This window comes from Lolium perenne, chromosome 2 (assembly GCF_019359855.2).
Source record: "Lolium perenne isolate Kyuss_39 chromosome 2, Kyuss_2.0, whole genome shotgun sequence".
NCBI classification, from domain to species: Eukaryota; Viridiplantae; Streptophyta; class Magnoliopsida; order Poales; family Poaceae; genus Lolium; species Lolium perenne.
Genome location: NC_067245.2, coordinates 166,080,208 through 166,103,953, shown reverse-complemented (window position 1 = coordinate 166,103,953; position 23,746 = coordinate 166,080,208). Strand labels below are relative to the sequence as shown.

General features: G+C 43.0%; 1 long non-coding RNA gene across 1 annotated transcript; it reads right to left on the bottom strand.

The window, feature by feature from the left end:
* Window positions 1-5,820: 5,820 nt before the first annotated feature.
* Window positions 5,821-13,620, bottom strand: LOC127333828 (uncharacterized). Its single transcript, XR_007871545.2, has 5 exons — window positions 13,214-13,620; window positions 12,877-13,030; window positions 6,768-6,821; window positions 6,383-6,473; window positions 5,821-6,233 (listed from the first exon to the last, which is right to left on the bottom strand). It is a non-coding gene; the product is annotated as an uncharacterized lncRNA (long non-coding RNA).
* Window positions 13,621-23,746: the final 10,126 nt, after the last annotated feature.

The window sequence follows — 23,746 nt, the reverse complement described above, 5'->3', positions numbered from 1 at the left end:
CTCCACCTTCCATGGTGATTTCTTCCAGACTTTTCTAGAACCTTCCAGAAATGCACCGGATCATTTTCAAACTTGGAAAATGACTTCCTATACATTAATCTTATTCTCCGGACCATTTCGGAAATCCTCGTGATATCCTGGATCCAATCCGAGACTCCGAACAAAACTTCTAACTCCATTCCATATTCCATGTCTACCTAAACGACATCAAACCTTAAGTGTGTCACCCTACGGTTCGCGAACTATGCAGACATGGTTGAGACCTCTCTCTGACCAATAACCAATAGCGGGATCTGGAGATCCATAATGGATCCCACATATTGAACGATGACTTAGTGATCGATTGAACCATTTACATACGATACTGATTCCCTTTGTCACGCGATATTTTACTTGTCCGAGGTTTGATCATCGGTATCTCTATACCTCGTTCAACCTCGTCTCCTGACAAGTACTCTTTACTCGTACCGTGGTATGTGGTCTATTATGAACCATTCATATGCTTGCAAGCTAATTAGACGACATTCCACCGAGAGGGCCCAGAGTATATCTATCCGTCATCGGGATGGACAATATCCCACTCTTGATCCATATGCCTCAACTCATACTTTCCGAATACTTAATCCCACCTTTATAACCACCCATTTACGCAGTGGCGTTTGATGTAATCAAAGTACCCTTCCGGCATAAGTGATTTACATGATCTCATGGTCGAAGGACTAGGTAACTATGTATTGAAAGCTTATAGCAAATGAACTTAATGACGTGATCTTATGCTACGCTTAATTGGGTGTGTCCATTACATCATTCATCAATGACATAACCTTGTTATTAATAACATCCAATGATCATGATCACGAAACCATGATCATCTATTAATCAACAAGCTAGTTATACAAGAGGCTTACTAGGGACTCCTTGTTGTTTACATAACACACATGTATCAATGTTTCGGTTAATACAATCATAGCATGGTATGCAAACATTATCATAAACACAAAGATATATTATAATAACCATTTTATTATTGCCTCTTGGGCATATCTCCAACAGTCTCCCACTTGCACTAGAGTCAATAATCTAGTTTACATTTGTAAAGATATAACACCTTGGCCTTCCGGTGCTTTATCATGTTTTGCTCACGGGAGAGGTTTTAGTCAACGGATCTGATACGCTCAGAAACGTATGTATTTTGCAATTCATTTGCGTCTCAATGCATCACTCATTTTCCAAATGAGTCGGCATAATCATATATGTTCAGTCTTCTGGTGGAACCTTAATTCCGCGGTCTGAAATATGTCACTAATATTGTCATACACAATATAGCTTCAAAGTTCTGACACTATCGGAACTACACCAAGTTCTCAAAGGACTTTTAGACTTAACATCCTCAATCATTGTCAAAACAATGACATACTATGCATTCGTTTGTAGAATTCGTCACAATATTCAGAACTCATCATAGATTTCTTCTAGCTCATTGTGCTACCTTTTAATCAACACTTATCCTAATTGAGATTGAAATTTATTTTTATATGTGACCAAACTAATATCGGTGCAACATCTTATAGCGATTTGTTTGTCATTACCTCATACAAAACTATATATATATATATTTATATCATTGGTTCTTCTAAAGTACTCAAGGATATTCTTACTATCGTCCAATGATCATCACATGAATCATGCTGGTACATGCTCATAACACTTTAGAGCACAGTACATCTGATTGTGTACATATTATTTGTGATCTATAATCACTCATGTGTTTTTACTCATTGAATGTCAAATACACTCAAGTCTTGTTAAACTTTTCACATGAAACGAACATTTTCTTAATATTTCTATATTGAACTACTTCAATATCCATTCTCTGTACTTTGACTTAAACTTATTATGTGTTTCAATCTATCTTCATAGATCTTGACACTAAATATGTTTTAGTCCATTTCCTTTCATTGAAGTTAATTCTCAATGAAACCTTTTAATCAAGTATATAATTACATCATTTATAACCAACTATATGTGATCTACATAAAGTACTATAAATATGTCTCAGCGCTCCAACTTAATTTCTTGCAAATGCAAGCATCTTAATCGTTTCTGATGAAATCAAAAACTCTTTGACTATTTCATCCGGTGAAGATTCCAACTCCGTGATACTTACTTCATCCATTTGAAGTTCGTATACCTATCTAGTATTCCACGGACTAACAAAACTCTTGGTTGTATCTTGTATACACCTTTAATACACACTTTTGTTAAGTAATGTATTTTGCCATCCTACTAGCATATCTCATAAAAAAATATGTAGTGATTACTAGAATAATCCACATAGACTATAAGCATTGCTACGGAAGATCTAATCTTATCGTAGTCAACTCTTTGAACTTTGTCGTAAATAATTTTTCGACAAGTCGAGCTTCTTCAAGGATATTTCATCCAAGTCCATCAATTATATAGATCCATTTACTTTCAAAAAGTATTCATCTATCTTGAATTTCATGGCGCATAGCCATTTTAACGGAGTCAGAGCCTGATACGTCTCAAACGTATCTATAATTTCTTATGTTCCATGCTAGTTTTATGATAATACTCACATGTTTTATATACACTTTACATCGTTTTGATGCATTTTCCGGCACTAACCTATTAACAAGATGCCGAAGCGCCAGTTCCTGTTTTCTGCTGTTTTTGGTTTCAGAAATCCTACACAGGAAATATTCTCGGAATTGGACGAAACAAAAGCCCACGGTCTTATTTTGCACGGAGCCTTCCAGAAGTCCGAAGAGGAGACGAAGAGGGCGACGAGGCGGCCACACCCTAGGGGGGCGCGGACCCACCTCTGGGCGCGCCGCCCTATGGGGTGGGCCCCTCGAGCGTCCCCCGACTCTGCCCCTTCGCCTATATATTCTCTCTGTCGCGAAAACCCTATCACCGAGAGCCACGATACGAGAAAAGTTACTGTGACGCCGCCGCCGCCAATCCCATCTCGGGGGATTCAGGAGATCGCCTCCGGCACCCTGCCGGAGAGGGGAATCATCACCGGAGGACTCTACATCATCATGCCCGCCTCCGGATTGATGCGTGAGTAGTTCATCCTTGGACTATGGGTCCATAGCAGTAGCTAGATGGTTGTCTTCTCCTCTTGTGCTATCATGTTTAGATCTTGTGAGCTGCCTATCATGATCAAGATTGTCTATTTGTAATGCTACATGTTGTGTTTGTTGGGATCCGATGAATATTGAATACTATGTCAAGTTGACTATTGATCTATCATATATGTGTTGTTTATGATCTTGCATGCTCTCCGTTGCTAGTAGAGGCTCTGGCCAAGTTGATACTTGTGACTCCAAGAGGGAGTATTTATGCTCGATAGTGGGTTCATGCCTCCATTGAATCTGGGACATGTGTGAAAGTTCTAAGGTTATGGATGTGCTGTTGCCACTAGGGATAAAACATCGATGCTTTGTCTAAGGATATTTGTGTTGATTACATTATGCACAGTACTTAATGCAATTGTCTGTTGTTTGCAACTTAATACTGGAAGGGGTGCGGATGCTAACCCGAAGGTGGACTTTTTAGGCATAGATGCATGCTGGATAGCGGTCTATGTTCTTTGTCGTAATTCCCTAAGTAAATCTCATAGTAGTCATCATGATATGTATATGCATCTCTATTTGTGAATTGCCCAACTGTAATTTGTTCACCCAACATGTTATTTATCTTATTGGAGAGACACCACTAGTGAACTGTGGACCCCGGTCCATTCTTTTACATCTGAAATACAATCTACTGCAATATTTGTTCTCTGTTGTTCTTCGCAAACAAACATCATTCTCCACACCATACGTTTAATCATTTGTTTACAGCAAGCCGGTGAGATTGACAACCTCACTGTTAAGTTGGGGCAAAGTATTGTGATTGTGTTGTGCAGGTTCCACGTTGGCGCCGGAATCCCTGGTATTGCGCCGCAGTACACTCCTCCACCAACAACCTTCACGTGGCCTTCATATCCTACTGGTTCGATAACCTTGGTTTCTTTATGAGGGAAAACTTACTGCTGTGCGCATCACACCTTCCTCTTGGGGTTCCCAACGGACGTGTGCATCACGCGCCATCAAGACTGTTTTCTGGCGCCGTTGCCGGGGAGATCAAGACACGCTGCAAGGGGAGTCTCCCACATTCAATCTCTTTACTTTGTTTATTGTCTTGCTTTACTTTATTTTATTTTCTGTTTTGTTTGCTTTCTTTATATCAAAAACACAAAAAAATTAGTTACTTGTTTTACTTTACTTAATTTAGTTTGCTTTACTTGTTTTTTTATTTACTGTTAAAATGAATACTCCTGAGAACACTAAGTTGTGTGATTTCACTAACACCAATAATAATGATTTTATATGCACTCCTATTGCTCCGCCTGCTACTACAGCAGAATTTTATGAAATTAAACCTGCTTTACTAAATCTTGTTATGAGAGAGCAATTTTCTGGTGTTAATACTGATGATGTTGCTGCCCATCTTAATAATTTTGTTGAACTTTGTGAAATGCAAAAGTATAAGGATGTAGATGGGGATATTATAAAACTGAAATTGTTTCCTTTCTCCTTAAGAGGAAGAGCTAAAGATTGGTTACTATCTTTGCCTAAGAATATTATTGATTCATGGACTAAATGTAAAGATGCTTTCATTGGTAGATATTATCCTCCTGCTAAAATTATATCTTTGAGAAGTAGCATTATGAATTTTAAGCAATTGGATAATGAACATGTTGCCCAAGCATGGGAAAGAATGAAATCTTTGGTGAAGAATTGCCCTACCCATGGACTAACTACTTGGATGATCATCCAAACCTTCTATGCAGGATTAAATTTTTCTTCGAGGAACCTATTGGATTCAGCTGCTGGAGGTACTTTTATGTCCATCACTTTGGGTGCTGCAACAAAACTTCTTGATGATATGATGATCAATTACTCTGAATGGCACACCGAAAGGACTCCGCAAGGTAAGAAGGTAAATCCTGTTGAAGAAACCTCTTCCTTAAGTGATAAGATTGTGATGGGATTCGTAGCATAGAAAACAAAAAAATTCCTACCGCAAGAACGAAACACAAGCCAAGATCTAATCTAGTAGACGGTAGGAACGAGGAGATGAAGAGACTAACCCTCGAAGATTCGCAAAGCTTAACGAGATTAGATCTCGGGGTGGATGTAGTCGATCACTTGCCGCTTGCAAAAGCGCGTAGAAGATCTTGATCTTGACGGTGCCACAATCGGGCAGCACCTCCGTACTCGGTCACACGTTCGGTGTTGATGAAGACGACGTCCTTCTCGCCGTTCCAGCGGGCAGCAGAAGTAGTAGATCCTCCTCGGAATCCCGGCAGCACGACGGCGTGGTGGCGGTGGAGAACTCCGGCAGGGCTTCGCCTATGCGCTGCGGGAGTTGTATGTGGAGGAGGCGGCTAGGGTTTGGGGAGAGGGGGCTAGGGCGCCGGCCTCAAGGGGGTTGTGGTGGTGCGGCCAAGGGTGTGGCCGGCCACTCCCCTATGCCCCTCATTATATCTTTACTATTAAACGGGAATAGGTGGTGTCCGTACGTAATAAAACCTTTTGGTACTAAAAAAACCGTGCCTATACAATCCCGCGAGCGCCCCCAGCAGGAAAAACAAAGAAAAACCGGACCGGCAACCAGCAAACCAAATGTCTCACGAGTCACGATCCGACCGGCAACCAGCAAACCAAATGTCTCACGAGTCACGATCCGATCTCGCGAGCGCTACCTCTTGTGCTTGGAATCGATCAGGGTATGTGGGCCAAAAACTAAATTTGAAGGCCCATAATACATAGCTGACCGTGTTCACCATAAAAAAATCTTACCGTCTCCTGATCGAACACAACTGACCAAGTTCCGACCAGGAGCACATCTTTCTTCAGGTTAAATTTGAAGGCCCATAACACATAGCTGACCGTGTCCACCATATAAAAAACTTACCGTCTCCTGATCGAACACAGCTAACCAAGTTCGACCAGGATCACATCGTTCTTCAGGTTCTCCTATATAAACATACAGAATAAGCCACACATAAGCACCACCACAAGTTCTGACTACTCGACACGATTTCCCCCCTGTGTGCTCAAAATCGATTTCACCCTCCGTCCTCGAAATTGCTGTTCGCCGGAAGTCCAACTGTCAAATCACCCATCCTCCACGCTTGCTACCAATTTGCCAGACACCTGTCAAAAGGTAACAATACTGTCACATATGTTCAAACCATATATATGAAATCTACTGTCACATATGTTCAGTACATATCATTGGTGCCCCTGATCCCTGTAGCCTGTAGGACTAATTTGATGATGAAATAAACCAGAAAAATTCATACCATCAAGGAGCAAACTACTTTGCTCAATCGAGACATCTGTCATTTGAATATCAGACTTTGCCAATGTAATATGTAGAAAACCAATAAAATCCTGCAAAGAATTCTTTGGTATTAAATAGTCGGGGGGTTATGCCCTCTTCACTGTGCACCAAATAGCAATTAGATGAGATGTACTACTTTTCAAGTTTCGGTATATGTTGAATATGAACTGAGATGAAATTCGAATATGACATAGGTTGAATATGAACTGAGATGAAAATTCAAATAGTGTACTGATCAGATCTTTGAATATGAACTGAGATGAAAATTCAAATAGTGTACTGATCAGATCTTAAACCATGACAAGCATTACAGAATGCCAAGAAAAGTTTAGGAGTGTGCTTACTTAGGTTTACCCTGTCAAGTTCTATGATCCTGGATAGCAACTGCCATAGATTTACTGCAACAAGAGATAGTACATGCTCTAATTAGCTTCACAAAATACTTACTATACAAATCTCATCCAGGCAAGCCATTTTGGCTGCAATCTAAAATCATGGATGCAAAGGAACAAAGACGGAAAAAAGATAGAGAGCGGCATGCACGTATGACAGATGAAGAAAAGCAGGAAAAACTGAAAAAACGCCGTGAAGCCTATCAGCAAAGCAAAAAAATTAAAGAGGCCAGCAAGCGCAACATGACAAGCAAAGAATCAATTGCGATGGTCAACCCGTCATATATCGCAACACAGCAGGAAGGTGATACATCTACCTTACATGTGAGACAAAGAAATCATGTGACGCTGGGAGAACGACAAACATTGCTACATCGTCGAAGCGAAGAGTTCTCAGCAAAACAGAGGAAAACTAGATCAGTATCATCCCAACAAGACACACCCTTACAACAACCACAAGTTATGATTAACGGTAATATTTTAAATTTCATACAATACATATACATTCAAAAAACATGCGTCTATTTATAAAACTAACAAAATTTCATGGAAAGGCATATACTACCCATTGTGTCCACCTAGCAAAGACAAAGATGCCGCAGCAAAACCATTCAGCAGTGATGATGAACATGCCGAAGCTATCGATCTCATAATAACCATGATGAAAAGGAGCAACGGTGACATACAAACTCCAAAGCAGCCAGAAGTCATGATTAAAGGTAATTCTCTATTTTTTTACAATACCCGTACATTTGCAAAAACAATATACAATATGAACAACTAACCATCAACCAATTAAAAATATTTCAGAGTTTATAAATCAAGCAAGACGTGATAATGATAGAGCTCGGCGAAATAGTTTGACAGATGATAAAAGGAAGGAGATTAATGCACGTAGAAGAGCACTCGAGCAAAACAAGTCGGTCGATGAGATGAACATACAGAAAAGGGCTAGCAGGCAAAATAAATCCAAAGAAGAACAGCAGGAGTTGAATGCAAGACGACGCATATCTAGGCAAAACAAAACTGAAGAGGAGAGTGTAGCATTGCTAGCTCAGTGAGCAAGCTAACTGAAGCTAGAAGGAACACCCCATGCGCTGAATCAATCGCTATGCCGTGCCCAACTGCAGCAACTTTGCCTACAATAAACATGCATGCAAGCACATACAAATTACCCGCCAGAGAGGAAAATAATTCAGCTCCCGCTTCCCCTTCAACAAGCATGCCGGCGTATACCATTGGGACCGAGGGTAACATACCCATCTTTACTACATTTATTATTTACATCTTGGCACATTAAAGCTACATAGTTACCGAATCCATAATGTTGTAGGAGACATGGAGAGCTTCCTAAGTAGTATCATGGACGAGGATGCCATCTCTGTTGACCTCATGGACGAGCAGTGCTATACCCGTGAAGGTATTTATGCCAACCTTTCTATCAGCCCTCTCTGTTATACGGTTTAAGATGAACATACTGATATGAAATTCTATGCATATGTAGGTTACGACGCTGATGACATGGACATTGATACACCGACACACTCATCCGGCGCGGAATCTATCGATCCTTTTGACTTTGTGTACTCGAACCTCCCAAACAGCACACACATTCTAAAGCAAGAACCGAACTGCGAACACTGCCATGCCAAGAAGTTTGAGCGTGAGACCGATGGTTTCTGTTGTCGAAATGGAACTATAAAGCTGGCTGAACCAGAGCCTATCCCGGAGCTAATGAGGTTATGGTCTAGCGCAGATGCAGACTCTCGACATTTTCGGGAGAGCATACGATTCTTCAACGGCCACTTCTCATTCACAACTCTTGGCGTCAGCCTAGACAATGACTGCACAAACATGAGGTCCGGGGTGTACACATTCCGAGCTCAAGGCAAGATGTACCACAACATGCATTCATTCGGGCCGAACTCTCGCCCGGAACATCTACAGCTCTACTTCTACGACGATGATCCAAGTCTGGTACATCACAAGGAAGCCACCAAAGACCTGGACCAAGAGGTCGTGCGGAAGGTAGTGGACATACTAAAAGGAAACCCCTACTCTGAGAAGTTCAGGAGTTTGGGCGCCCACAAGGAAAACCTCCAGGACTACCGTATAGAACTGAATACCGACAAGAAGCTAGATCAACGGAGATATAATTTACCGGTGTCGTCCGAGGTGGCTGCGATCTGGGTCGAGGGAAGCGACCTGGCAAATAGGTTCAAGCGCAGCATTACCCTATACGGAAATAACAATGAGAGGTATAGTATACAAGCCACCCAAGGATGCTATGACCCACTCTCGTACCCCCTCTTCTTCCCCAAGGGGGAGCTCGGTTGGCATCCAAATCTCCCTAAACGTGATACGCCTTGGCACGTTGCGCAACTATCAAGAGAGAACCGCGGGGACGAAGGTTCGGTTGTTCAAGATAGTTCTGCATTTTTTGTCTATCCTTTTTGTACTTCACCTAACCTTCTTTTAATTGTCATTCACACAGATGGAGGTGCCAATATATGCGTCTCCGTAAGGGACTACTACTGTTACCGACTACAGACGCGTCTGGCTATATTCAACCCCATACTACATGGAGGGCGTCTCTTCCAACGGTTGCGGTCGACATGTACATAAAGATTGAGGGTTGTAGGTTGAGTTGGTTCAGAGGAGCACCGACGAGATACGTGCCGATCTATATAAAGGCATTGTGGATAGCATCACGGCTGGAGAGACTCGTGCAAGCGCTATTGGGACTAGGATTGTTCTCCCGTGGAAGTTCCAAGGGTGCTTCCGAGACATGAAGCGCAGACATATGGACGCCATGGCGTTGGTGCAAACGTACGGTAAGCCTGACATCTTTCTAACGATGACATGTAACCCAAATTGGCAGGAGATATAGGATGCACTGCTTCCAGGACAAACCCCACAGGACCGACCAGACATTGTGGTCCGAGTGTTTAGGTCCAAGCTGGAGACGATGAAAGAGATGCTGACCAAGAAGCATATCCTAGGCGTTGTGAAGGCCTACGTCTATGTGGTCGAGTTCCAGAAGAGGGGCCTCCCACACGGCCATTTTCTGTTGATCATGGATTCAAAATATAAGCTCATTGTGCCAGAGCAGTACGACCGCGTCATATCCGCCGAGCTCCCGGACAAGAATAAGTACCCGGAGCTATACGCCATAGTCGTGAAGCATATGATGCACGGCCCATGTGGTGTCCTCAAGCCAAACAACATGTGCATGCAAGATGGGTCGTGCAAGTGTAGGTACCCGCGGGCGTTCAACGAGACCACCGTACAAGGGAAAGACTCATACCCCATTTATCGGAGACGGAAGGACGGCCGTTGTGCGAAGGTCCGAGGCCAGATGCTAGACAATAGATGGGTTGTGCCTTACAACCCATACCTCTTGCGGATGTTTGACTGCCACATCAACGTGGAGGTGTGCTCCAGCATAAAGGCCGTCAAGTACCTATATAAGTACGTATATAAGGGCCACGATCAAACTTCATTCAATATCGAGAAGCCCGATGCTGATGGTAACATAGATGAGATTAAGAGATTCGTTGATGCAAGGTGGGTTACTCCACCAAGGCCATGTGGAGGATATTCGGCTTCAAGCTATGTGAGAACCACCCGTCGGTCCTACCGTTGCCGCTTCATCTCGAAAATATGCAAATGGTCACATTCAAAGCGGGAGACAACCTAAACAACGTCGTCGCCCGAGAGAACCCATCCATGCTAACGGAGTATTTTGTGGCTAACGAGAAGCACGCGTGGGCTCGGGATATTCTTTACAAAGATTTTCCGAGAAGTTTCACATGGCAAACAACAAAGTACTGGAAGAAAAGGGACAAGGGCCAACAAGTAGGTCGAATCGTATCAGCCCATCCTGCCGAGGGGGAGAGATACTTCCTAAGGGTGCTTCTAAATCACGTACCAGGCTCAAGGTCCTTTGAAGATCTCAAAACAGTGAATGGTGTGATATGTGATAGCTTTCGTGAAGCCGCCGAGAGGAGGGGTCTCATCGAGGCTGACAACACGCTCGATGAGTGTCTTACCGAGTCAGAGCAGTTTGCCATGCCAGCCTCACTTAGGAGGCTCGATGCAACAATATTGGTATTTTGCGAGCCTGGAGATGCGCGCGGCCTTTGGGATAGGCACCTTGAGGCGATGTCTGACGACTACCGGTGCAAACATACATGCCCAAAAACAGTGGAGCAGAAGGTGTTGCTTGATATCAGGGGCATGCTGCAGCCCATGGGCAAAGACATAAAATCGTTCCCTCTACCAGACATCGACGAGACCTATGACAACACAGATGGAGAGGCTAGGGAGGTCATCGAGGAAACCAATATCCAAGTAGACAAGGAAGACGCTTCTCTAGCGACATCACTAAACCACGAGCAGAGGCTTGCCTACGACGAAATACTTGCGGCGGTTGATGGCGGAAATGGGGGCGTATTCTTCGTGGATGGTCCAGGAGGCACATGAAAGACCTACCTTTACAGGGCACTGCTCGCTAGGGTTCGAGGTAAGAGAAAGATCGCGTTGGCCACAGCAACGTCAGGAGTCGCTGCTTCAATCATGCCAGGAGGAAGGACAGCCCACTCGAGGTTCAAGATACCACTAAACCTTGAAGAAGGAAAATCATGCAGCTTCACTAAGCAGAGTGGGACAGCCAAGCTCTTGAGAATGGCTTCGCTCATTCTATGGGATGAGGCAACCATGACAAAACGGCAGACAATTGAGGCGTTAGACATAAGCATGCGAGACATCATGGAATGCCCAGACCGACCTTTTGGGGGAAAGACTATCGTGTTCGGTGGGGACTTCAGGCAGGTGCTTCCTGTAGTGAGGAAAGGGTCACGAGGTCAGATAATAGACGCAAGTCTGCGGAGCTCAAAACTCTGGAAGGGCATGCGCCAGCTAAAGCTCGTCAAGAACATGAGGGCGCAAAACGACCGATGGTTCACGGATTACCTCCTGAGGGTGGGTAACGGCACCGAGGAAACCGACGATGACGGAAACATCCGGCTTCCCGAAGATATATGTGTGTCGTCTACAGGCAATGACGCGGCAGATATAAAGAAGCTGATCGACCACGTGTTTCCTGCCCTAGACCGCAACATGGAAAATCCTCATTACATGACTTCTCGAGCGATCCTCTCTACAAGGAACGACAGTGTCAATGGAATAAACATGCACATGATTGAGCGTTTTCAGGGCGAGGAGATGATCTACTATAGCTTCGATAGCGCCGAGGACGATCCACACGGCTACTATCCTCAAGAGTTCATGAATGACCTAACTCCTAATGGGCTTCCCCCGCACACGCTTAAACTAAAGATAAATTGCCCAGTTATATTGTTGAGGAATATCGACCCAACTAACGGGCTATGTAACGGCACGAGGCTTGTGGTTCGTGGGTTCCAGAGTAACGCCATCGACGCAGAGATCGTCGTGGGACAACACGCAGGGGAGAGGGTGTTTCTTCCTCGGGTACCTCTATGCCCATCCGACGACGACATGTTCCCGTTTAGATTCAAGAGGAAGCAGTTCCCGATCAGGCTCAGTTTTTCCATGACAATCAACAAGGCGCAAGGACAGACTATCCCGACTGTGGGCGTGTACCTACCAGAGCCGGTATTCTCTCATGGCCAGCTGTATGTCGCGTTGTCCAGAGCAACCGCTAAAAGTAACATCAAGATCCTCGCCATCAAGGACAATGGAAAGGACAAGACCAATAATTCAAAGAAAAGAAAAAGAACCGAGTCCTTAGTAACGACCACGCTGAATATAGTCTACAAGGAAGTTCTTAGCACTTGAACTCGCTGGACCAGATTCGAGCAGATTTGAAGTTATGATGGCTGTAAAAGTATTTGATATGTGGGCATTTTAAAGTGTTGCTAAATACTATAACATTTTTGTTGTCATGCCACAGCTCCTTATCCCGCAACATTTTTGTTCTTACTGATAATTCTTATGTTAAAAATGTCTCAGAAAATTATTCATCTAAAAAAGAAATATGATAAGTCAAAACAGGGAAAATTAGCAGATATGAACATACCTTGTTTTCATTAACCAAGTGTTCCACTCCAAAATCAAAACCATGTTCTTGGTACCAGAAGAGTAAGCAAGTGTTGTTCAAGACTGCCTAAGTTGTGTCAGAATTCAAAACTTCAGATGCAACGGTTAGTTGAAAACCTGTCCATTAGAGTGTCCTGGGCAAACAAAAAAAGAGTTTTGCTCAATCATATGGATAATATTTCTGGAGATTAAATTGTGCCGATGCAATTTTAACTACAAGAGCATCATACAATTCAAGTTGTACAGTACCAAAGTTCGTAAATCAAGCTATATAGAAAAACACTACAACAATTGAAGGAGCAAAATGCTTGACTCACAGTATCCCAGACCAGCCGCATGCTTTTCCCCTTCCAAAACCTGCTCCTTCCCCGCCTGGCACAACGAATCAGACAAACATATGGCCGCAGTGAAGAGGACGATAGCGCGCTGCAGGGCCGGCGCTGGTGGCCGGAGCCGGGAGAGGAGCGCAGCTGCTCTGCCTCGTGGATATGGCAGCGGGATAGACCGGAGGCGGCCATCGGAGCGCACGGCACGGTGACATCGAGGTCCGCAGTGAGTTGTCGGAGGATTCGCCGGAGTGGTCTATGGAGGGAGGGGATATGGAAGAGCACCAAGCCAAGATCGAGGACGGGCACCGCAGCGGGAGCTGGAGCGGCCGCACATCTGAGCAAAAAAGGAAAGGAAATGGGAAAGTGCGTGATTTAGGGGAAGACGAAGGCCTGCCGTGTTTTGGCCAGTTCAGTGTTGTTGACCGAATAAGTGCTAGGATTTTATTTAGAATATCAGTCGTGTAAGACAAGCCGCTTTTACACTATACAGAATATGCTCCTGATTTAGAAATTTCCAACAAAAAATGTAGCACGTACATCTCGACATTCGTCGTTTCATGCAAAACAAAAAAAATTGAAATGAGGCAAAAGTTTTGCGTTTCACTGATATAGGAGAAAAGAGTTGGCCCGTCTACGAGGAAAACTGGCTGAAAAACCGTTACAATACAACACCACACACCAGCACTGAGGCTGTACTCCACATGAGTCGACGACCAACCAGGTCGACACCACACCTCAACGCAACAGGCGGAGGCGAAAGATCGGAGCCACATTTTATTATCTCATAAATATGAGTTAGAAATAACAATAAAGAAAAAAATACAAAGATATCCGTTTTAGGGTAAAATATACCCTTTACTTTAATTATTCCAAATTATTTTATTTGGAATTTGACCATTTCCACATGTACTTTAGGTACTTTATTTATTTATTTAGAGAGTATAAAGTTCTTTTTCGAAACATTACCCCTATCTTTGTTTATGCTTCGGATTAGAGAAAATGACTCTGATTCGTCCACGCCTACGAATCAGTCGACATTTTGTACAAATTTTACGAACGGAAGCTCTTATTTTCATATTTCCCCGGCCGGAGCTCCAATCGCCCGATGGGGAGAAGCCCCTCCCCAACACCACCCGAGCGAGAGGTGGAAGGCCCGCCGCCACCGTCATCCGCGTGACCTTCGCTCGGCGGTGTCCTCCAACAACGGCAAGAGGAAGTGGAGGGGAAAGAGGGGTGGCGGCTGAGCTAGGGTTTGGGTCACCCGAGCCGCCCCTGGGAGCGAAGCGAGGACAGATATCACAATTATGTTTCACATATTTTTGGGGCCATAATTTTTGAAATAGATTCATGTTGCACATATTTTAAAAATTATGACAATTATGTAGTATGTTAGGGATATTTACGTGACAGAGGTACTAAGTGGATGTTTTTAGAAAAACAAATCGGGCCTTACATCACAAAAGAAGGATACTTACATGGAAATATCTCATATATAGAAGTGGGTTTTTATATGTATTTTATGTTTTATATAAAAAAATTAATAGCCCGTAGCAACGCACGGGCATTCAACTAGTAGGTGGAAGCCCCAAGAGTTGTAGTCAAAGTCTTCGAATAAGACCCCAACACCAAAACCTACCTTTGGTGGGAAACCTACTCAAGATGGGAGTCCTACTCAAGGCGGTACTCGCACCTTTCCTTCAGGGAGGGTGGCCGGCCACCACAGGTGGAGCCCACCTAGGACTCCTCCCCTTAGTGTTGGCCGGCCAAGCTTGTGGAGTCCCACCTTCCATAGTGCCTTTCTTCCGGACTTTTCTAGAACCTTCTAGAACCTTCCATAAATGCACCGGATCATTTTCAAACATGTAAAATGACTTCCTATATATGAATCTTATTCTCCAGACCATTCTGGAACTCCTCGTGATGTCCTGGATCCCATCCGAGACTCCGAACAAAACTTCGAACTCCATTCCTTATTCCATATCTACTCAAACGACATCAACCCTTAAGTGTGTCACCCTACGGTTCGCGAACTATGCAGACATGGTCGAGACTTCTCTCCGACCAATAACCAATAGCGGGATCTGGAGATCCATAATGGCTCCCACATATTCAACGATGACTTAATGATCGAATGAACCATCTACATACAATACCGATTCCCTTTGTCACGCGATATTTTACTTGTCTGAGGTTTGATCATCGGTATCTCTATACCTCGTTCAACCTCGTCTCCTGACAAGTACTCTTTACTCGTACCGTGGTATGTGGTCTCTTATGAACCATTCATATGTTTGCAAACTAATTAGACGACATTCCACCGAGAGGGCCCAGAGTATATCTATCTGTCATCGGGATGGACAAATCCCACTGTTGATCCATATCCCTCAACTCATACTTTCTGGATACCTAATCCCACCTTTATAACCACCCATTTACGCAGTGGCGTTTGATGTAATCAAAGTACCCTTCCGGCATAAGTGATTTACATGATCTCATGGTCGAAAGGACTAGGTAACTATGTATCGAAAGCTTATAGCAAATGAACTTAATGACGTGATCTTATGCTACGCTTAATTGGGTGTGTCCATTACATCATTCAAATAATGGCCTAACCTTGTTATTTAATAACATCCAATGTTCATGATCACGAAACTATGATCATCTATTAATCAACGAGCTAGTTATACAAGAGGCTTACTAGGGACTCCTTGTTGTTTACATAACACACATGTATCAATGTTTTGGTTAATACAATTATAGCATGGTATATAAACATTTATCATAAACACAAAGATATATAATAACCACTTTATTATTGCCTCTTGGGCATATCTCCAACAGTCTCCCACTTGCACTAGAGTCAATAATCTAGATTACATTGTAAGGTACCTAACACCCATGGCATTCTGGTGTTGGTCATGCTTTGCCCTAGGGAGAGCTTTAGTCAACGGATCTGCTACATTCAGATCAGTGTGTACTTTGCAAATCTTTACTTCTCCATCTTCGATGTACTCGCGAATTGAATGAAAACGCAGCTTGATATGCTTCAGCTTCTTGTGTGACCTTGGTTCTTGTGCATTGGCGATTGCACCCATGTTGTCACAATAAATGACTAGTGGGTCCAATGCACTAGGAACCACACCAAGCTCAACAATGAACCTCTTCATCCATACCGCTTCTGATGAAGCCTCCGAAGCCGCTATGTATTCTGATTCTGTTGAAGACTTCGCCACCATGCACTGCTTCGAGCTGCACCAGCTTACTGCAGCACCATTCAATATAAACACGTACCCAGACTGAGACTTAGAGTCATCAGGATCAGTGTTCCAACTTGCATCGGTGTAACTAGTTACAACGAGCTCTTGGTCACCGCCATAACAAAGAAACATATCCTTAGTTCTTTTCAAGTACTTCAGAATATTCTTGACCGCTGTCCAGTGTTCCCACTTTTATATCTGCTAGTCAAACTAACAGCATGTGCTATATCCGGTCTAGTACACAGCATGGCATACATGATAGAGCCTACTGCCGAGGCATAGGGGATCTGATTCATCCTCTCTCTTTCTTCTGCCATAGCCGGACCTTGAGTCTTACTCAAGACCTTACCTGGCAACATCGGTAAGAATCCTTTCTTACTTTCATCCATTCTAAACTTCTTTAGAATCTTGTCCAGGTATGTACTCTGTGAAATCCCTATTAGGCGTCTTGATCTATCTCTATAAATCTTGATGCCTAAAATGTACGCTGCTTCACCAAGGTCCTTTATTGAAAAACATTTATTCAAATAACCTTTTACACAGCTTAATAGTTCTATATCATTCCCAATCAATAATATGTCATCTACATATAATATCAGGAATGCTACAGAGCTCCCACTCACTTTCTTGTAAATACAGGCCTCTCCATGACACTGTATAAACCCGAAGTCTTTGATCACCTTATCAAAGCGTCGGTTCCAACTCCTGGATGCTTGCTTCAGTCCATAAATGGAACGCTGAAGTTTGCACACCTTGTCAGAATTTTTAGGATCGACAAAACCTTTGGGTTGTACCATATACAACTCTTCCTCAATGTCACCATTAAGGAATGCTGTTTTGACATTCATCTGCCAAATCTCATAATCAAAAAATGCAGCTATTGCTAACAAAATCCTCACAGATTTTAGCTTCGCTACAGGTGAGAAAGTCTCATCATAGTCAACACCTTGAATTTGTCGGAAACCCTTTGCGACAAGTCGAGCTTTATAGACAGTAACATTACCATAAACATCTCTTTTTCTCTTGAAGATCCATTTATTCTCGACAGCCTTTCGGCTATCAGGTAAGTCTACCAAAGTCCACACTTTGTTATCATACATGGATCCCATTTCGGATTTCATGGCTTCTTGCCATTTGTTGGAATCTGGGATCATCATCGCTTCTTCATACGTCGCATGATCCTCATCAATGTTGTCCACAATCATGACATTTAGACAAGGATCATACCAGTCTGGAGTGGTACGTTCCCTTGTCGATCTGCGAGGTTCAGTAGCTACCTCGCTCGAAGTTTCATGATCATTATCATTAGCTTCCTCTATTACCGGTGCGGGCGGTACAGGAACATCTTCCGGTACTGCGCTACTCTGATCAACGAGAGAAGGTTCAGTAACCTCGTCGAGTTCTACTTTTCTTCCAGTCACTTCTTTAGTGAGAAATTCTTTCTCAAGAAAGGTTCCGTTCTTAGCAACAAAGATTTTGCCTTCGGATTTGTGATAGAAAGTATACCCTATAGTTTCCTTAGGGTATCCTATGAAGACGCATTTGTCCGCTTTGGGTTCTAGCTTGTCTGGTTGTAACTTTTTTACATAGGCTTCGCAACCCCAAACTTTAAGGAACGACAGCTTAGGTTTCTTATTAAACCATAATTCATACGGTGTCGTTGCAACGGATTTAGATGGTGCCCTATTTAAAGTGAATGCAGCTGTCTCTAATGCATAACCCCAAAATGATAACGGCAAATCAGTAAGAGACATCATAGAACAAACCATATCTAAGAGAGTTCGATTACGACGTTCCGACACACCATTGCGCTGTGGTGTTCCCGGCGGTGTCAACTGTGAAAGTATACCACATTTCTTTAAATGCATGCCAAACTCATAACTCAGATATTCGCCTCCGCGATCAGAACGCAGAAACTTGATCTTCTTGTTACGTTGATTTTCTACTTCACTTTGGAATTCCTTAAACTTCTGGAAAGTTTCGGATTTATGTTTCATGAAATAGATATACCCATATCTACTCAGATCATCAGTGACGGTTAGAACATAACGATAACCACCGCGCGAAGCTACACTCATTGGTCTGCACACATCGGTATGTATGATTTCCAATAAGTCTGTAGCTCGCTCCATAATACCAGAGAATGGAGTCTTAGTCATTTTTCCCATTAGACATGCTTCGCATCTGTCAAGTGACTCAAAGTCAAGTGACTCAAAGTCAAGTGACTCAAGTAGTCCATCGAATGGAGTTTCTTCATGCGTTTCACTCCAATATGACCAAGACGACAGTGCCACATATAAGTAGAATTATCATTCAATTTAATTTGCTTAGCATCAATATTATGAACATGTGTATCACTACTATCGAGACTTAATAGAAATAAACCATTCTTCTGAGGCGCATGACCATAAAAGATATTATTCATAAAAATAGAACAACCATTATTCTCAGACTTGAATGAATAACCGTCTTGCATTAAACAAGATCCAGATATAATGTTCATGCTCAACGCAGGCACTAAATAACAATTATTGAGGTTTAAAACTAATCCCGAAGGTAGATGTAGAGGGAGCGTGCCGACAGCGATCACATCGACTTTGGATCCATTTCCAACACGCATCGTCACTTCATCCCTCGATAGGCTTCGTTTATTCCGTAGTTCCTGTTTCGAGATACAAATGTGAGCAACCAAACCAGTATCAAATACCCAGGCACTAGTACGAGAACCAGTAAGATAAACATCTATAACATGTATATCAGATATACCTTTCTTCTTCTTGACAAGGCCGCTCTTCAGATCAGCCAAGTACTTGGGGCAATTACGCTTCCAGTGCCCCTTTCCATTGCAGTAATAGCACTCAGTATCAGGTTTATGGCCACCCTTAGGCTTCTCAGGAGGAGCGACAACTTTCTTGCCGCCCTTCTTGATATTGCCCTTCTTAGGTTTGCCTTGCTTCTTGAAACTGGTGGTCTTGTTGACCATCAACACTTGGTGCTCTTTCTGTATCTCAATCTCAGCAGATTTTAGCATGGAGAAGAGTTCAGGTAACTCCTTGTTCATGTTCTGCATATTGTAGTTCATCACGAAGTTCTTGTAACTTGGTAGCAGTGATTGGAGAACACGATGAATACCCAGCTGGCTGGGGATGATAATCCCCAAGTCACTAAGCTTCTTCGCGTGTGCGGACATAGCAAACACGTGCTCACTAACGGAGCTGCCCTCTTCCATCATACAGCCAAAGAACTGTTTCGAGGCCTCATAGCTCTCCACAGCCGCATGAGTTTCAAAGATAACTTTGAGCTCATTGATCATATCACAAGGGTCATGGTGCTCAAAACGCTTTTGGAGCTCTGCCTCTAGGCTGCATAGGATGGCACACTGAACTTGAGAGTAGCGAGTCACCCGAGTCTCGTAAACATTTTTCTCATCCTCGAATACTGCAGGGGGTGGTGGGGGACCTAGCGGTGCATCAAGCACAAATTGCAGATTTCCGCCATTGAGGAAGATCCTCACATGACGGAACCAGTCGGTGAAGTTGCTACCATTGCTTTTAAGATTTTCTTTCTCTAGGAACTGGTTAAAATTGATTGATGGGGACGCCATGATCTACAACATATATTTGCAATAGTTTAGACTAAGTTTATGATAAATTGAGTTCAAATTTTAATTCAACAAAATTAAAAACTAGGTGAACTCCCACTCAAAACAATATCCCTCATATTGTCTTAGTGATCACACGAACCAAATCCACCACACCAAGTCCGATCATCACGAGACAAGATGTAATTTCAATGGCGAACACTCAAAGTGTTCATCATATCAATCATATGATTCATGCTCTACCTTTCGGTATCCCGTGTTCCGAGACCATGTCTGTACATGCTAGGCTCGTCAAGGCAACCTTAGTATCCGTGTGTGCAAATCTGGCTTGCACCCATTGTATGCACATGTAGAATCTATCACACCCGATCATCACGTGATGCTTCGAAACGACAAGTCTTAGCAACGGTGCTACTAAGGATGAACACTTTATTATCTTGATATTTAGTGAGAGGGGTCATCTTATAATGCTACCTTCGCGATCTAAGCAAAATAAGATGCATTAAAGGATTAACATCACATGCAATTCATATGTGATATGATATGGCCCCTTTGTCTTTGTGCCTTTGATCTTCATCTCCAAAGCACGGACATGATCTCCATCATCGTCGGCGTAGCGTCAAGGTCCATGGCGCCGTCTTCATGATTGTACTCCCATGTAGCAACTATTACAACTTCTTTGAAATACTACTCAACATGAAATTTAAAGACAACCATAAGGCTCCTGCCGGTTGCCACAATACAATAATGATCATCTCATACATATTCATCATCACATTATGGCCATATCAGATCACCAAACCCTGTAAAAACAAGTTAGACGGTTCTAATTTGGTTTGCATATTTTACGTGGTTTAGGGTTTTCGCATAAGATCCAATCTACCTACGAACATGAACCACAACGGTGATACTAGTGTTGTCAATAGAAAGAGTAAATTGGATCTTCACTATAGTAGAAGAGACAGACACCCACAAAGCCACTTATGCAATACAAGTTGCATGTCGAGCGTGGAGCAAATCTCATGAACGCGGTCATGTAAAGTTAGCCCGAGCCGCTTCATCCCACTATGCCACAAAGATGCAAAGTACTCGAACTAAAGACAACAAAGCATCAATGCCCACAAAACAATTGTGTTCTACTCGTGCAACCAATCTATGCATAGACACGGCTCTGATACCACTGATGGGATTCGTAGCATAGAAAACAAAAAATTTCCTACCGCAAGAATGAAACACAAGCCAAGATCTAATCTAGTAGACGGTAGCGACGAGGAGATGAAGAGACTAATCCTCGAAGATTCGCAAAGCTTAACGAGATTAGATCTCGGGGTGGATGTAGTCGATCACGTGCCGCTTGCAAAAGCGCGTAGAAGATCTTGATCTTGATGGTGCCACAATCGGGCAGCACCTCCGTACTCGGTCACACGTTCGGTGTTGATGAAGACGACATCCTTCTCCCCGTTCCAGCGGGCAGCGGAAGTAGTAGATCCTCCTCGGAATCCCGGCAGCACGACGGCGTGGTGGCGGTGGTGGTGGAGTACTCCGGCAGGGCTTCGCCTATGCGCTGCGGGAGTTGTTTGTGGAGGAGGAGGCGGCTAGGGTTTGGGGAGAGGGGGCTAGGGCGCCAGCCTCAAGGGGGTTGTGGTGGTGCGACCAAGGGTGTGGCCGGCCCCTCCCCTATGCCCCTCATTATATAGGTGGAAGTCTTCGAATAAGACCTCAACACCAAAACCTACCTTTGGTGGGAAACCTACTCAAGATGGGAGTCCTACTCAAGGTGGGACTCCCAACTTTCCTTGAGGGAGGGTGGCCGGCCACCACAGGTGGAGCCCACCTGGGACTCCTCCCCTTAGGGTTGGCCGGCCAAGCTTGTGGAGTCCCTCCTTCCATGGTGCCTTTCTTCCGGACTTTTCTAGAACCTTCTAGAACCTTCCATAAATGCACCGGATCATTTTCAAACATGTAAAATGACTTCCTATATATGAATCTTATTCTCCAGAACATTCTGGAACTCCTCGTGATGTCCTGGATCCCATCCGAGACTCCGAACAAAACTTCGAACTCCATTCCTTATTCCATATCTACTCAAACGACATCAACCCTTAAGTGTGTCACCCTACGGTTCGCGAACTATGCAGACATGGTCGAGACTTCTCTCCGACCAATAACCAATAGCGGGATCTGGAGATCCATAATGGCTCCCACATATTCAACGATGACTTAGTGATCGAATGAACCATCTACATACAATACCGATTCCCTTTGTTGCGCGATATTTTACTTGTCCGAGGTTTGATCATCGGTATCTCTATACCTCGTCAACCTCGTCTCCTGACAAGTACTCTTTACTCGTACCGTGATATGTGGTCTCTTATGAACCATTCATATGTTTGCAAACTAATTAGACGACATTCCACCGAGAGGGCCCAGAGTATATCTATCCGTCATCGGGATGGACAAATCCCACTATTGATCCATATGCCTCAACTCATACTTTCCGGATACCTAATCCCACCTTTATAACCACCCATTTACGCAGTGGCGTTTGATGTAATCAAAGTACCCTTCCGGCATAAGTGATTTACATGATCTCATGGTCGAAAGGACTAGGTAACTATGTATCGAAAGCTTATAGCGAATGAACTTAATGACGTGATCTTATGCTACGCTTAATTGGGTGTGTCCATTACATCATTCACATAATGACATAACCTTGTTATTTAATAACATCCAATGTTCATGATCACGAAACTATGATCATCTATTAATCAACAAGCTAGTTATACAAGAGGCTTACTAGGGACTCCTTGTTGTTTACATAACACACATGTATCAATGTTTCGGTTAATACAATTATAGCATGGTATATAAACATTTATCATAAACACAAAGATATATAATAACCACTTTATTATTGCCTCTTGGGCATATCTCCAACAGATTGATGTGATTATGTCTATGCTTGTTAATGGTAGATCTAATGTTGATCCTAATAATGTTCCTTTAGCTTCATTGGTTGCTCAAGAAGAGCATGTTGATGTGAACTTCATTAAAAATAATAATTTCAACAACAATGCTTATAGGAATAATTTTGGTAACAACTATAGGCCATATCCTTCTAATAATGGTAATGGTTATGGTAATTCTTATGGTAATCCTTACAACAATAGTAGGAGTGTACCCTCTGGTCTTGAAGTCATGCTTAAAGAATTTATTAGTACACAAACTTCTTTTAATAAATCTGTTGAAGAAAAGCTTGGTAAAATTGATGTTCTTGCTTCTAAGGTTGATAGTCTTGCTGCTGATGTTGATCTTTTAAAATTGAAAGTTATGCCTAATGAAGATAAAGATATTAAGTCATTTGCTACAGCAAACGCTATCCAAGTTCGAATTAATGACAATATTAGATCGATGGCTGAATTGCATGCTAGGTGGGAAAGAGAAGAAAGAGAAAAACTTGCTAAAGAGAATAATGTAGCTAAAGTTTGGACTATTACCACCACTAGTAATGTTGATGCTTCACATGTTGCTAAACCTCCTACTATCAATGGTAAAATAATTGGTGTTGGCAATGTTTCTACTCCTAGTCCAAAGCGTGCAAAATTGCACAAAGCTTAAACTTGGCTTGTTTGTGATAAAAGTGCTGAAATTTTTCAGAATGTT